The sequence below is a fragment of the Perognathus longimembris genome, chromosome 18 (assembly GCF_023159225.1).
Source record: "Perognathus longimembris pacificus isolate PPM17 chromosome 18, ASM2315922v1, whole genome shotgun sequence".
In the NCBI taxonomy this organism is placed as follows: Eukaryota; Metazoa; Chordata; class Mammalia; order Rodentia; family Heteromyidae; genus Perognathus; species Perognathus longimembris.
The window spans coordinates 50825078-50839055 of NC_063178.1; the positions used below are offsets into that span (position 1 = coordinate 50825078).

A 13978-nucleotide genomic window follows, 5' to 3' on the forward strand; every position below is an offset into this window, starting at 1 on the left:
TCTTGGCAGGACACTTCCGAGCACCAGCCAATACAAACAGAAACTGCTCAGCTAATGAGCATCACTCGTCTTCTCGCGTATCTGGCTCTGCCTTGGAAACGGACCAGGCAATCCCAAACACAGGGGAGTGAGGCATGAGAGGTCGGCTCGCGCTTGTCCATGTCCGCGCCTTCGGGCTGGTTTCTCCCCCTCCCTAGGCCGGATCAGTGGACCCGCCCCCAGGAGGAGGCAGAGCCTCCGGGAGCCCTGAAGTGGATTCACTGGATTCTTTCTCGCCCAGGGGCCGGTGAAGCACCCGGGTGCCTTCTAAAGGTTGGTTTCCCGGAGTGGTGTCTCCCTCAGCCGCCTCAGGGATCGGGAAACACCCACCTCGCTGTTAAGGCCTGGATCTCGGCCTTTCTCCTCAAACTCTGCTCCCAGTGGTCTGGGGTCGAGGCCCACGCGTTCCCGGACCTGGGTGAAATGGGGTGGCGGGTGGGGAGAAGAAACGCGGGTGCTCCGCTGTGGACCCCAAACCTTGGCCCGTTGGGTGACGCGGATGGAGTGAGATGGTGGGGTATCCGGGGAACGCAGAAAAAGGGAGAGCCAGCTGGGTGACTGTTTCGGGGGAGCAGAAAGAGTTGTGGAGATAGACTAGGGGAGGGCTCCTTGGATGGCGGGGGCTGACGGTAGAGTGTCTCTCTATAGATTCATTTTCTGTAGTTTTCTGTATTTGAGTTAATTTTCCAGGTAAGAAGTTACAGTTGGTTTTTTTGGTATGTGTGCACACATGACAGTACAGGACTTGAACTCAGGGCATGGATGCTGTCCCTCAGTTTTTTTCCTTCACTCAAGGCTTGGTGCTCTGCCAGTTGAACCACGCCTCCACTTCTGGCATTTGGCTCGTTAATTGGACCTAAGAATCTTTCAGGAGTTGGGCGCTGGTGCCTCTTGCCTATAATCCTAGCTACTCAGGAGACTGAGATCTGAGGATCATGGTTCAGAGCCAGTGAACCACTAAAAGCCAGAAGTAGAGCTGTGGCTCAAGTGGTAGAACGCTATCCTTGAGCACAAGAGCTCAGGGACAGCACACAGGACCTTCAGTTCAAGTCCAGACCAAAAGAAAAAAATCTCTGGGACTTTCCTGTCCAGGATGGCTTGAAACTAGGAGCTTCAGATCTCAGCCTACTGATTAGCTAAGGATCATAGGTGTGAGACACTGGCGCTTGGTTAGAAGTTTCTTTTTCCTCTTCCTTCTAGTCTTAGGGAATTGAATTGAGCCCATAACTTTATACCTTTATAAGCCAGCACTCTACTACTGAGCTACAACTGCAGCCCAAGATCTTATCAAAAGAAAATTGAATTATTTATGACTTGCCGTTTCATTAGTCTTGCTCATTATATCATTACATATGGGCCTTATTATCCATAATTATTTTATTTATTATCTATAATTATGAATGGGACTTATAAATGCTTTATTTGCATATTGTGCTATTCACACATTTATTTGCATATTTGCATATGCATTCACACATCATTCATGCAGCTTGTATGTCTCAGCGTCATTTGTTTTCTTTTTTTTTTTTAGGTTTTTATTATAAAACTGATGTACAGAGAGGTTACATTTTCATACTTTAGGCATTGGATACATTTCTTGTACTGTTTGTTACCTTGTCCCTCATACGCCCCTCCCCCCTCCCCCTTTCCCCCCCTGAGTTGTTCAGTTCACTTACACCAGTTTTGCAAGTATTGCTTTTGTTGTTGTTTCTCGTATTTTACCCTTTGTCTCTCAATTTTCATATTCCCTTTGAATTTCCTAATTCTAATACCAGTACACACTGTTTACCATACACTCAAATAAGATTACAGATATAGTGTAGATACAATCACAAGAAGGTGATACACGAACATCGTCAATAGTAGAAACTACAGATACACATGGGATGTTGAAAGTAGTTACAACTCTGATATAACAATCATTTTCATATAATGGAGTTCATTTCACTTAGCATCATCTTATGTGATCATAAGGGTTTAGCTATTGGGCTCTTGTTATCCTCTGTTGTGACTTGCCTAAACCTGTGCTAATTATTCCCAATAAGGGAGACCATAGAGTCCATGTTTCTTTGGGTCTGGCTCACTTCACTTAGTATAATTTTTTCCAAGTCCTTCCATTTCCTTACAAATAGGGCAATGTCATTCTTTCTGATAGAGGCATAAAATTCCATTGTGTATATGTACCACATTTTCCTGATCCATTCGTCTACGGAGGGGCATCTGGGTTAGTTCCAGATTCTCGCTATGACAAATTGCGCTGCAATGAACATTGTTGTGCTGGTGGCTCTACTGTCATTTTGTTTGTAGTTTTTTGGATAAATACCCAAAAGTGGGGTTGCTGGGTCATAGGGGAGTTCTACATTTAGCCTTCTGAGGAATCTCCATACTGCTTGCCAGAGTGGCTGAACCAGTTTACATTCCCACCAACAATGAAGTAGGGTTCCCTTTTGGCCACATCCCCTCCAACAACTGTTGTTGTTAGTTTTCTTGATATATGACATTCTTACTGGGGTGAGATGGAATCTCAATGTTGTTTTGATTTGCATTTCTTTTATGGCCAGTGATGTAGAGCACTTTTTCATATGTCTCTTAGCCATTCTCATTTCCTCATCAGAGAAGTCTCTTTGTAGGTCTTTAGCCCACTTGATGAGTGGGCTATTAGTTCTTTGCGGTTTTGTTTTGGAGGAAGGTAATTTTTTGAGTTCTGCATATATTTTAGATATGAGGCCTTTGTCTGTTGAACGTCCGGCAAAGATCTTGTCCCAATCTGTGGGCTTTCTGCTTATCTGAAAACTATGTCCTTTGCCGTACAGAAGCTCTGCAGTTTGATGCATTCCCATTTGTCCAACCTTTCTTTGATTTGTAGCCTTTCTGGGTCTTTGTTCAGGAAGTTCCGTCCTGCGCCAAGGAGCCCAAGTGTTTCTCCTACTTCATCCTTTAGTGTTTTCAGGGTGTCTGTTTTGATTTCGAGGTCTTTAATCCATTTGGAATTGATTTTGGTGCAGGGTGATATATATGGATCTAGTTTTAGTTTGTTGCATGTGTTGAGCCAGTTTTTCCAGCACACTTTGTTAAAGAGGCTATCTTTCTTCCAAACTAATGTCTTAGCCCCTTTATCAAAGATTAAGTAGGCGTAGTTCTGTGGGTTCATTCCCGGGTCTTCAATTCTGTTCCATTGGTCTTCAGGCCTGTTCCGGTGCCAATACCAAGCTGTTTTTATTACTATAGCTTTATAATACAGCTTGAAGTTGGGTATTGTAATTCCTCCAGCACTGTTCTTTCTGCTTAGGAGTGTTTTTGCTATTCTAGGTTTTATTATTCCATATGAATTTCTGGATTGCTTCCTCTATTTCATCAAAAAATGGTGTTGGGATATTAATGGGTCTTGCATTGAACATTTCTTTTCTTTGTTGTGTTTCTGGGCCTTTGTTAAGGAAGTTTCATCTTGTGCCAAGGAGCCCAAGTGTTTCTTCTACTCCTTCTTATAGTGTTTTCAGGGTATCTATTTTAATTTCAAGGTCTTTGATCCATTTGGAATTGATTTTGGTGCAGGGTGATACATAGGATCTAGTTTTAATATGTTACAGGCATTGAACCAGTTTTGCAAGTACCGTTTGTTAAAGAGGCTATCTTTCTTCCATCCTATATTTTTGGCGCCTTTATCAAAGATTAGGCATAGTTCTGCGGGTTCATTTCTGGGAAAATTGGTCCCCCAAAGCTAGTGTGCCAACAAACAAATATAACAGGAAGTGTGGATGTACTTTCAAAAAGTGAGGAAGCTAAGTATTTCCTTTAGGTAAATAAGTGCATCCTCAGCCTTTAGATGTTGGGTGGCCTTATCAGAAAAATAAATAAAAATAACCAGCGCAGAATGAAACTCTGAATTCTGTGCATGAGTAGATATTCCTGCAGGAAGAACTCTTATGATTGCATATCAAAGGTCTACTCCACTAACCTCACTATGAAATATGTTTGGCTTCTCTGCAAGTATTACCCATTTTATGCAACACAACTCAACTCAACATTTTTTTCAACTAGAGGTAGCCAGTGTCATGGCCCTTGCTGACCGGCCTGCCTTCCATTCATGTTCCTCAGGTCTTTTCTCTGACTAGCCAGGATTATGAGCAGTAAGCAATGACACAGGGCATCCATATTTCTCTTAAATAGCTTATCAACAATTACAAAATAGTACAGAAAAATCCTTGGGACCCTCAAGCTGGGATAGGGCCCAATCGTCTAGTTGTAGAAAAAGAAAAGGCTGATAAACTCTGATAATTATCATTACCAAACTGGCAGTAACATTGCACATACTGCAATCAGTTATATTTAGTCATGTAATAAAAAAGAAACATTTCTGGCTGGGAATATGGCCTAGTGGTAAAGTGCTCACCTCATATACAGGAAGCCCTGGATTTGATTCCTCAGCACCACATGTATAGAAAAAGCCAGAAGTAAAAATTTTAAAAAAGTGAGAAGTGGCACTGTGGCTCAAGTGGTAGAATGCTGAAAAGACACCAGGGACAGGACTCAGGCCCTGAGTTCAAGCCCAGGACTGGCACAAAACAAAAATAAACATTTCTAAATTCAAAATCACAGTCTTTGGTATGGTTATCCATTTCATTCAAGAAAGAAAACTTTCATAGTTTAATTCTTTTAGAAAATTGGCTGTCAAGTCAGGAACTGGTGGCTCCTGCCTGTAATCCTACAGATTCAGGAGGTTGAGATCTGAGCATCACAGATCTTAGCAAGCCTGTGCAGGAATTGGAGACAAATCTACAATTCACACCCCAAAAGCTAGAAATGCAACTATGGCTTAAGCAATCAAATGCTAGTCTTTAGCAAGCGAAGTTCAAGGACAGCACCACACCCTGAATTCTAGTTTCAGAACTAGCACGCACACAAAAAGATAAATAAATAAGTTAGCACTCAATGCTGACTTTAAATTATTATTTCATATTTACTGAGATATAATTCCGTATCTGCCATCTACCTATGGACATGTCTACATTTGTACATGTTTATATACATTTTTATTCCAAAAATGTTACTTGTCAGACTTTAGTGGTATTCAGCTGGGCAGGAAGCCTAAATTTTTCAAGTACTTTTTTTTTTTTTAGAAAAGACAGTTTCACATGCTTTTAATCCTAGCTACTTGGGAGGCTGAGATCTGAGGATCATAGTTCAAAGCCAGCCCAGGCTGAAAAGTGCCAGAGACATTAAATAATCCAAAAACCAAAAGTGACAGTGTGAGTCAAGGGGTAAAGCAATAGCCTTGAGCTAAAGAAGATCAGGGACAATACCCAGGTCCAGAGTTCAAACCCCAGGATTAGCAAGACCAAAAACAAGACAATACATAGTTTTCCTCCCTCTCTCTCTCTCTCTCTCTCTCTCTCTCTCCCTTTCCCTCTCTCTTTCTGTTTTCTTGTACATGTCTCCCCACGGACCCACATGAGAAGAAACTCAGGCATGCTCACATCTCCAGGCAAGGTTCCCAATGCACCCCTCTTCATGTCACTACCCATGGATTGAGAAATATGGAGAAGAGGAAGGAAATCAATTCCAGGAACCTCCTCCAGCCAGTAGGACAATAGGTGTTCACCAGGTGACCATCCAGGCCAAATCCATGCCACCTTCTGTATTCAGAGACTTACATTGCGGGCATTCATTGTGAAACCATCTTCTTTCTGCATTCCCGTCAACTAGAACTCTGTTCTACTTCCACATCCCACCAAGTAGCTCCATAGTTCACCTGGAAAATTTTAAGTATCTTTGCTTCTTTTTCTTCCAAGCCCTACTCACCTCATCTATTCATTTGATTTAATTCATGAGACTAAGTTTCGAGTACCATGCAAACATACCCAAACCATTCCTGGGAATTAGGTAGAATGAAACTGTGTCATTTGCAGTAAGGAAGACAGCACTAGAGCACAGTATGTGAAGGGACAGGTACCATACAAAATAACAAACACAGCCATTCTTCCATGTGTGGAAGCTAAAATACTGGCTTTTGTATGAAAGATATGGGGGAAAGGTGGGTGTCCACAAAGGAAGGTGATATTTGGTCCCTGGGAGGCTCTATGCATGTGTGAAATATCCCAGTCATTTCTGTTCAGTTGGACAATAAGCCTACAATGAAACAAAAGTGAAAACAGAGAAGCTTCTGGAGATTACAGTCCCAGTGTGGCTCAGGATTGGTTTTGAAAGGCTTTAATGAAATCTGAAATACAACCCTACTTGGATTTCTGTCTTCTCCTCACTTCTCCAGGAATTGGGCAGCTCGTCTGCTTGCTTTGACTTGTCCATTCCAGCTAGGTTGTGCTGTGTGCTTCTTTTTTTGTCTTGAGACCTGGTGACTGAATCCATGACTCTGTGGGTCAGAGAGCTTCTCCAGCACTGAAACCCTTCAAGAAGCATAACAGCCTGGGATGCTGAGCACCAACCAAGGCCTGTCACGTGGGGATGACAGTGCCTGACTGAGTGGAGGAAGATGGTGAGAGCAGCTTCATTTGCAAGAAGCCAAAGTAGAGGCCAACCAAAGTCCTACAATGGGCACGATGACAAACATACTGTCATGGATCCTAGAAGAAAATTGTCTGCATGGAAGAAAATAGGATAAGGGAACACAGGCAAATGAGGTGAAGGGTACTTAGAATAACAGAGAAAATATATGACCAAAGTGCATTATATGAATATAGGAATGAATCCAGAATCAGGTCACTTTCTGAAAAAGCTAATGAAAAATTAGCTGGGTGACAGTATCTTATGTACATAATCGTAGCTACACAAATGTAAGATTTTTGAGGATCATAGATTGAAGTTCAGGAGACTCTGAACTCTAATAAAGTACCAAAAAGATGGAAGTAGTTTTTGCTCAGGTGGTGAGATTGCTAGCCTTGAGCAAAGAAGGTCAGAAAAATCATCCTGGCCATGAGTTCAAATTAAACGACTTGCAAACAATAGAGAAAGCAAGTTAGGAAAGAAGAAAAATACACCCCACCTCCACACCCCTACACACAAAGAGACACAGAGAGAAAGAGACAGAGAGAGAGAACTCTAAGAAAATAGGAAGACAGGCTCGAAGGATGGAACAAAGAAAAAGAAAATGTACTAAAGGTTATTACTAAAGTGATTTATAGAAGTGAGCTTATAATTTCCTGCAGTAATAAGGATGAATATGCACTGATGAAAATTAAAGGTAAAAGTAAAAATAAGTTCTTTTGGATGGTCTAGGTCATGCAAAAGTTTCCAGGAGAAAGGATCACAGAGTTGGAGACCAGATGAGCACTACCTAGGCCTGGGTTGGTGAGAGGCTTGGGGAGGCAGTGGGCATGGCTACCGGGGGCATATACCCCAGGTGTCTGCATTACATTCACCCTGGGGCCGCTGTGTCTGCATGAATGTTCTTCTGCTTTGCTCTGGCTTGGTTTAGCAGGAGAGGATTCCAGATGAAAGCCGTGCACCAGAGCAAATTGTGGAGAAACGTTGGGGTCTGCAGGAACAGGAAGCCCTGGGAAGATCCTCATGACTGGGGAGTGCTCTCTGAATGAGGAAATCTCTGGAGAGCCCCTTAGTTCTCCTGAGAGGACTGTACTGAAAGCAGAACTTCTGCGCTGGCCAATGTCCCCATCATCCTGCCTCAGCATAGGCTCTCTCCACAGTGCTCCGGATAACTGAGATATGACCCAGTCCAGGGCCTTGACCACAGGACCATTTTCACAATGATATGAGTTAGGACTTTCATCCTTCCTGATTATGAACTAAACATCTTTTCTTTATTAAATATCCAGGCCCCTGCATTTGAATAGCATAGAAATTTTAGCCCATAGAATGGGTTATGATGCATTGTAGCAAGTCTAAGGCTGTTGAAGTGTAATGGAAAATGTGTGTAGTATGTGAACTCTTTCTCACAAAGGCAAACAGATAACCATCTCAAAGAGATTATATTATATCTGCCAGGAGCCACTCAGGAAGGCAGAGGCTGTGTCATCCTGGCAGTTGGGGGATGAGCCCCAGAATCGTGACATCACAGAGGAATTCCCAGTGCTCAGACTCCAGGCAGTTGACTGTGGTCTTTGTTGGAGCTGCAGCCATGTCTGCTATCCAGAGCCTTGAAACAGATGAAGACAAATGTTCACTGTGACAAGCACACCCTCCATGCGTGGCTGCCCTGCACCAGGTAGTCTGGAAAACACCTGCTTTGAGGTTCCTCCTAGGGGTGGCCCTGGCCAGGGTTCTGTCTCCTTTCTCCTGACCTTTGCGAACTGCCTCTGACCTTCAGCCCTGTTCATGAAAAGTGACCCCTGTTCACACTGTACAGGGCTGAGGTGAAGACTGTTGTCTTCACATTGTCAGAGAAGACAGAGAGAGGGTCCATGGTCGAGTGTGGAGGAGGCTTTGCCAGTGCCTGAGCAGCGAGCAAAGCTTTCCACACTGTTCAGTGCCATCACCATACCCAACAGAGCCACAGTGCTGCCCAGAGGACCACAGTGCAGCCAGCAAACCTAAGTGCTTCCTCTAGGGGCATCATGTCCTGCTCAGTGTTCCTTCTCATCTGTTCGCTTCCCCAAAACAGAATACTGATATAAATAAAATGGGAATAACATTTCAAGGAGGTTCAGTTGTGTCACGATTAAAAGCAATTTGGAATTGCTTCTTTAAGAATATTCATGGCATGCTATAAAAATGCTTTTCTCAAGTTGACCAATGACATTTGGTCACTTTGTGGTGGCCATCTCCTCAGCCTTGCTCTATCATTTCATCTCCCTTACCAGATTCTTCTCTTTTCCTCTAACAGGTACATTAGCTTCTGGCATTGTTCTTTCCCCATCTCTTAGAGAAGAAAAGGTCCAGGACTCTGTTCCTATATCTGACCTCCACAGCTTTTCTGCTTCTGTTAAAAAATCAAATAACCAAGTCCCCTGGGTGTGAGTGATAGAGTCAGGCTGACATTGGGAGTACCATGTGTGGAACTGTGTCCCCATTACACTGGGCACAAAACTACACCATGGTAGAGCCTGTGTGTGGTGTTGTGCGCAGCAGGAGAGACTTCTTCCTGAGGAAGATGCCCATCTTCACAGACTTGTGTGCCCAGAGGTAAGTAGCAGAGCCATGCTCATCCACAGCCCAGTGCACATGAGAACAGGCTGGATGAGGAGGAAGTGGCACCTCTTCCTGTTCACTGATGTGATGCTAGTGTCTAATACCAAGTGCTTGTGGACCACACACTCTCCTGCCCACCACAATGTGCTCTTCCATTTGTTTCTGCATGGTTTTAGATCTCCTGTTTTTTCTAAGTACACATGCAGCTCCTGTATTGGCTCCTGCAGAGAGCATTGTCAGGAGTGAAGAAGACCCCGTGGTCTGCTGGCCCATCCCTGTAGTCCCAGCATAGAGTGTCTGAGGCAGGAAAGATCCAGAAGAAGAAACTAGGCTAGACTACATACAAAGGCCCTGTCTCCAAAAGCAAATAAAACAAGCATAATAATAACGGTGATTGGCTTTATCTGAGTTAAATATGACAAAATAATTAGAGTGATTAGAGAGTAATGTGTTCAGTTAACCTGAGCCAACCTTCCTAATCGGTAGGTAACAAACTAAAAAGCCTAAGGCAGTATTCTCACACCTGTAATCCCAACTACTCAGGAGGCTGTGACCGGAGGAATGTCAGTCAAATCCAGGCTGTGCAAGAAGTCCATACAACTTACCTTTAATTCCCCTCCAAAAAGCTGGCAGTAGAGCTCTGTCCCAGGTGATAGAGGTCTAGCCTTGAGAAACAAAGCTCAGAGACAGCTCCCAGGCGCTCAGTACAAACCCTATGACTCTGACAAAAAAGATAACAAAGTAAGAGTCATGGAGTTTCTTTTTGCAGATATAAGATATGCTTTAGGATAAAGCATTTCATTCCACTGCATATCCTGTCTGTGGCCGAATGTGGGGAGAAAGTGGGAAATGGGAATGGGAATTCCAGAAAGTCCTTTGTCTTGAGCTGGCCCCAGGAGAAATTCAGTCACTTTCTGGTAAGACTAACAGATATCAGGTAGTTGTGGATCCACAAAGCTACATGCAAAATTTCCTGAAAAGATGGAAAGTATGATGCAATTTTATCTAGAATTTACTATAAAACAAAAATGTTCTGATATGATTGCTTTCTTGGCTCCTCCCTCAACTTTGACCTTCATAATGATCTTCTATGCACACACTCCACCATGTTCAAATGGGTCAGTATTGCACTGCCTGTACCAGTGGTTTTCAGTAAGATTAGAAAACCTTCTTGGGGGAGGGTGGATGCTCAGTCTGGGGAGGCCAGGTGTTACCTATGTACTGCATCACAGTAATTGAAATTAGTCAGCAAGTATTAGTGAACCCTGCAAGTGTGCTTGGCAATTTTATTTCACACTCCCAACAATTCCCTGTGGAGATAGATTTTACTTCTGTAAATATAACTAGGTCAGCAAACAGCAAAGGGCTTGAATTGCTCTAAAATGGGTTTTACTGATAAAGTACAGGTTAATTTTCCAGCGCACATCTCTAAGCCTGCATGAAGATGGAGAATGGCCCCAGACAGGTTGAAACACATGGATTCACAAAGTGGTGTAATGTGTATCATCCATGGTCTCAAAACCACACCCCTCACTTCCACCTGTGTATTCATTGGGTACATGTTGAGCATGCAGTTCACCTTTCCTCTCTTCAGAGACCTCACATGTCCTCAGAAGATTGAGACAAACAAGACAAATAGTTCTCACATTGTCTATTTGTTAATTCTCTGATGAATGCATCTTGGAAAAAATTATCAAAAATGATTGGGAAGGTGGACATATGTGTGTCCGTCTCTGCAGGACTTGTCCGTGGCAGATTTCATGGAATGTTCTGGGTTCTTATTGCTCTGTGGGTACTCTGGATGCAAATTAAAGGAAGCTGATGCAACTCATAGAGAGAAGAGTAGACATTCCCCCAAAACTACTCTTTAGGGAAAACTTAAAATGTGGCTATTAGATCATTTTAAGCTCCATTAGTTTTAAAGCTATTGCACTGTCCAGCCTCCTTGTTGTGTGGTAGATGGTTTTTATTACATTTCTGCAACATGGCCTCAGTAAACAGGTATTGTGTGTGTATATATAGGCAAGTTAGGGGAAGTCTAAGGTGGGCTTCACTATCCTGGCGAAACACTTTTCAGGACAGCACAGCATTGGAAAGGAGAAGAGCTGTTATTTATGGAAATAAAAAAGAAAAACAAGCAGACATAGAATAAAGTCTGTTGTTTAATAAGATGATAAATATAGGATGGCTAAGTGCCCACTGATTCCACTCATGGTGTTCTCATACACACACACACACACACACACACACACACACACACACACACACACTGCCTCCACACAAAAATTCAAATATTAATGTTTAAAGTGATTTGGTTTACAATGCCCAGGTAATAGTTGTAAAAGCTTAATGCATGACTAAAGAAAATATATGCCAGATTGTGAGGAATAATATGTACATACCTTGATTTCCAATCATTTTTTTTTTGTTTTACACCTTTTATTCTTACATCAAGTTTGTAAAAACAGAAGCAGGTGACATTTTCACTTAAAAAAGCCTTTTCCTCAGCTGCGGTTTTCTTGATGGAGAGTCCCCAGGTGTGAGAGAAGTAGAAGCTCATCTTGGCGCCAGCATCCGGCCAGTGCCGTCACCGATTCGTGGCATTGTCTCTTCTAGGACACTTGTGACAGACACAATATCAACAGGATTTACATTGGGGTTTTTTGGTTCCTTTAAAAAAAAAAGTATGTTCCCAGTTTCTCATTCATACTTTTCTTTGAATATATTGCACAATATTTGATTATTAAAAAAAGGTATTTAGGTCTCAGGCAAAAAAATGTTTTTTCTCCTTCCCCTCAGGAGGTGCTAATGAGTATTATTTTCTAAAAGAGGTATGTGGTTGTCTGTGTGGCCATCCTCAAAGGGAACAATATAGACAGCTTTACAGGATCCAAGTCTGAAACGACAGCAAACGATCTCCACTATAAATTTTCCAATTCCATGTAACATGCCTGTTGTTGAGAAGATTCCTCCAACAATACCGCAGTCTTACAAAAAACTGCCAGAGTGGCATATGCTCCTCAGTGACAGTCAACATGAGAGAGCTGAGATCGTATGTTATGAAGATTCCAGAAACTCCATGGCTGCCCGCAGCATGGTTGATGATACACTCCCTGTCTGTGACAGAAAACTGATGTGTTTCTGCTGAAATTTTGTATGTGGCATTTTGTTGGCACAACTGTAATAAAATATTGGAACATCTGGTTGTGATCTACAGCAATTTTTTCAGTTCCATCCAGAGGATTAATGATTACTGGAACAACCTCTCCAAAAGACAGGTGATCTATTCTGTGAGAAAAGTTGTAGGTTGACCAGTGCTGCCAAGTGCGCGTACCCTCGAGGATGTGGAATTGCCTTGCCCACAGTTATGTGAAAAGTCCCTGCTACTTTATTAACGTTGAGATGGCCTCGTATTGAAGACTGCGACAAGTCGTCTTCCCTGGGTGGAAGTGCAGTGGATGAGCTTTTGGAAGCACTTTTGAATATCACAACCTGAAGAGAATGTTCTTGTAGCCTGCTCTGAATCAGCTGTAGCATCCTCTGCCACTCTTTTTGCTGTGGTGAAAGTTCAAATATTACTAGTTCATGAATAAGACCATCTGCAGAAGCAACCATTGTTTCTGTTAAATCCAATACATCTGCTCCAACATAATGGCACTTCATGGCAACAGTAATATCTATATTGATTCTCAATTTACTAGAAAAATGTTTGTCTACTTCATATTCATACTTCATCCATGTATCTTGATATACTGAGAATTCCATTATTGTTAGTAAATCCATAGTAGTAAATGCTATCAGAGAAACATTGCACATTGTATCCAACAAAATGTCAATTCTCTCTGGAACTCTGCACTCATTCATCACATGAGAAGAAATACTATGAAATGTCACCAATTGTCTTTGAAGAATACTTTAACAAATATATCTGTACCAGGCACCACTCTAAACATTTGCATCCAAGTGTTTAATAGATGCAGTAAACCTGTGCCCCCACTGGCTGAGGTCTCTACATAGCTTTCGGGAACCTTTGGAAAGGTATCCAGTTCTTTCACAAAACTTAAGATTTTTTTTCCAATTCAGTCGCCTCATCTTCAGGAAAACCATCCTCTTCCTTCATATAGTCATGCTTGTGGTGCGGCCCCAGCCAACCACCATGTTTCTTTCTAATCTTTTTAAAGAAGGAGAATATAACAATACTAGGTGATGATGACAAACACAAATATCACAAACATTCAAATATTACACTCTTATTCATGGTGATTTTACGTATGTATCAATTACCAGATTTTTAAAACGTGCAAGGTAGAAAATCTTAGATATGAAATGTAAACATTGGAGAAATTAATCATACAGTGAAATAGCAAAAGAGATACTGATTGGGAGTAACTTAGCTGTCTTACCACTCATCATTAAAGACTTGGTATGGTGTTGATTATTGATCATAACAATGAACAGGATGTTTCCCAGGAAATAACACAGCATATTACAGTTCTGAAATTTTTATAAGGAAATGAAACACAGCAATTTTCCCATGTTTTCATTTTTATTGCCAATTTTTATCCTTGCTTACTGAATTGAAAATATCCCATCGATGTTTCTTCATACGATTGAGTGTATATAATGCTATTTTTGTATTTGAACAGCACACCTTGCTCTGTCTGGTGCGATCACTGTGGACACTGAAGGCAGTGCAGGTGTGAGCTTGCCTATGCTGAGGTGGCTTGCAGCACACAGTAGAAAATGAGTTTTTCCACGTCAATCCAATGTGTCTTCCACACTAAAGGCTAATTCACATCACAGTAAGATCACTGGTCAGAGCCAGAGTCTATCAAACCCC

At 42.1% G+C, this 13978-nt stretch overlaps 1 pseudogene; it reads right to left on the bottom strand.

The window, feature by feature from the left end:
- Positions 1-11817: 11817 nt before the first annotated feature.
- Positions 11818-13230, bottom strand: LOC125367133 (annotated as a pseudogene).
- Positions 13231-13978: the final 748 nt, after the last annotated feature.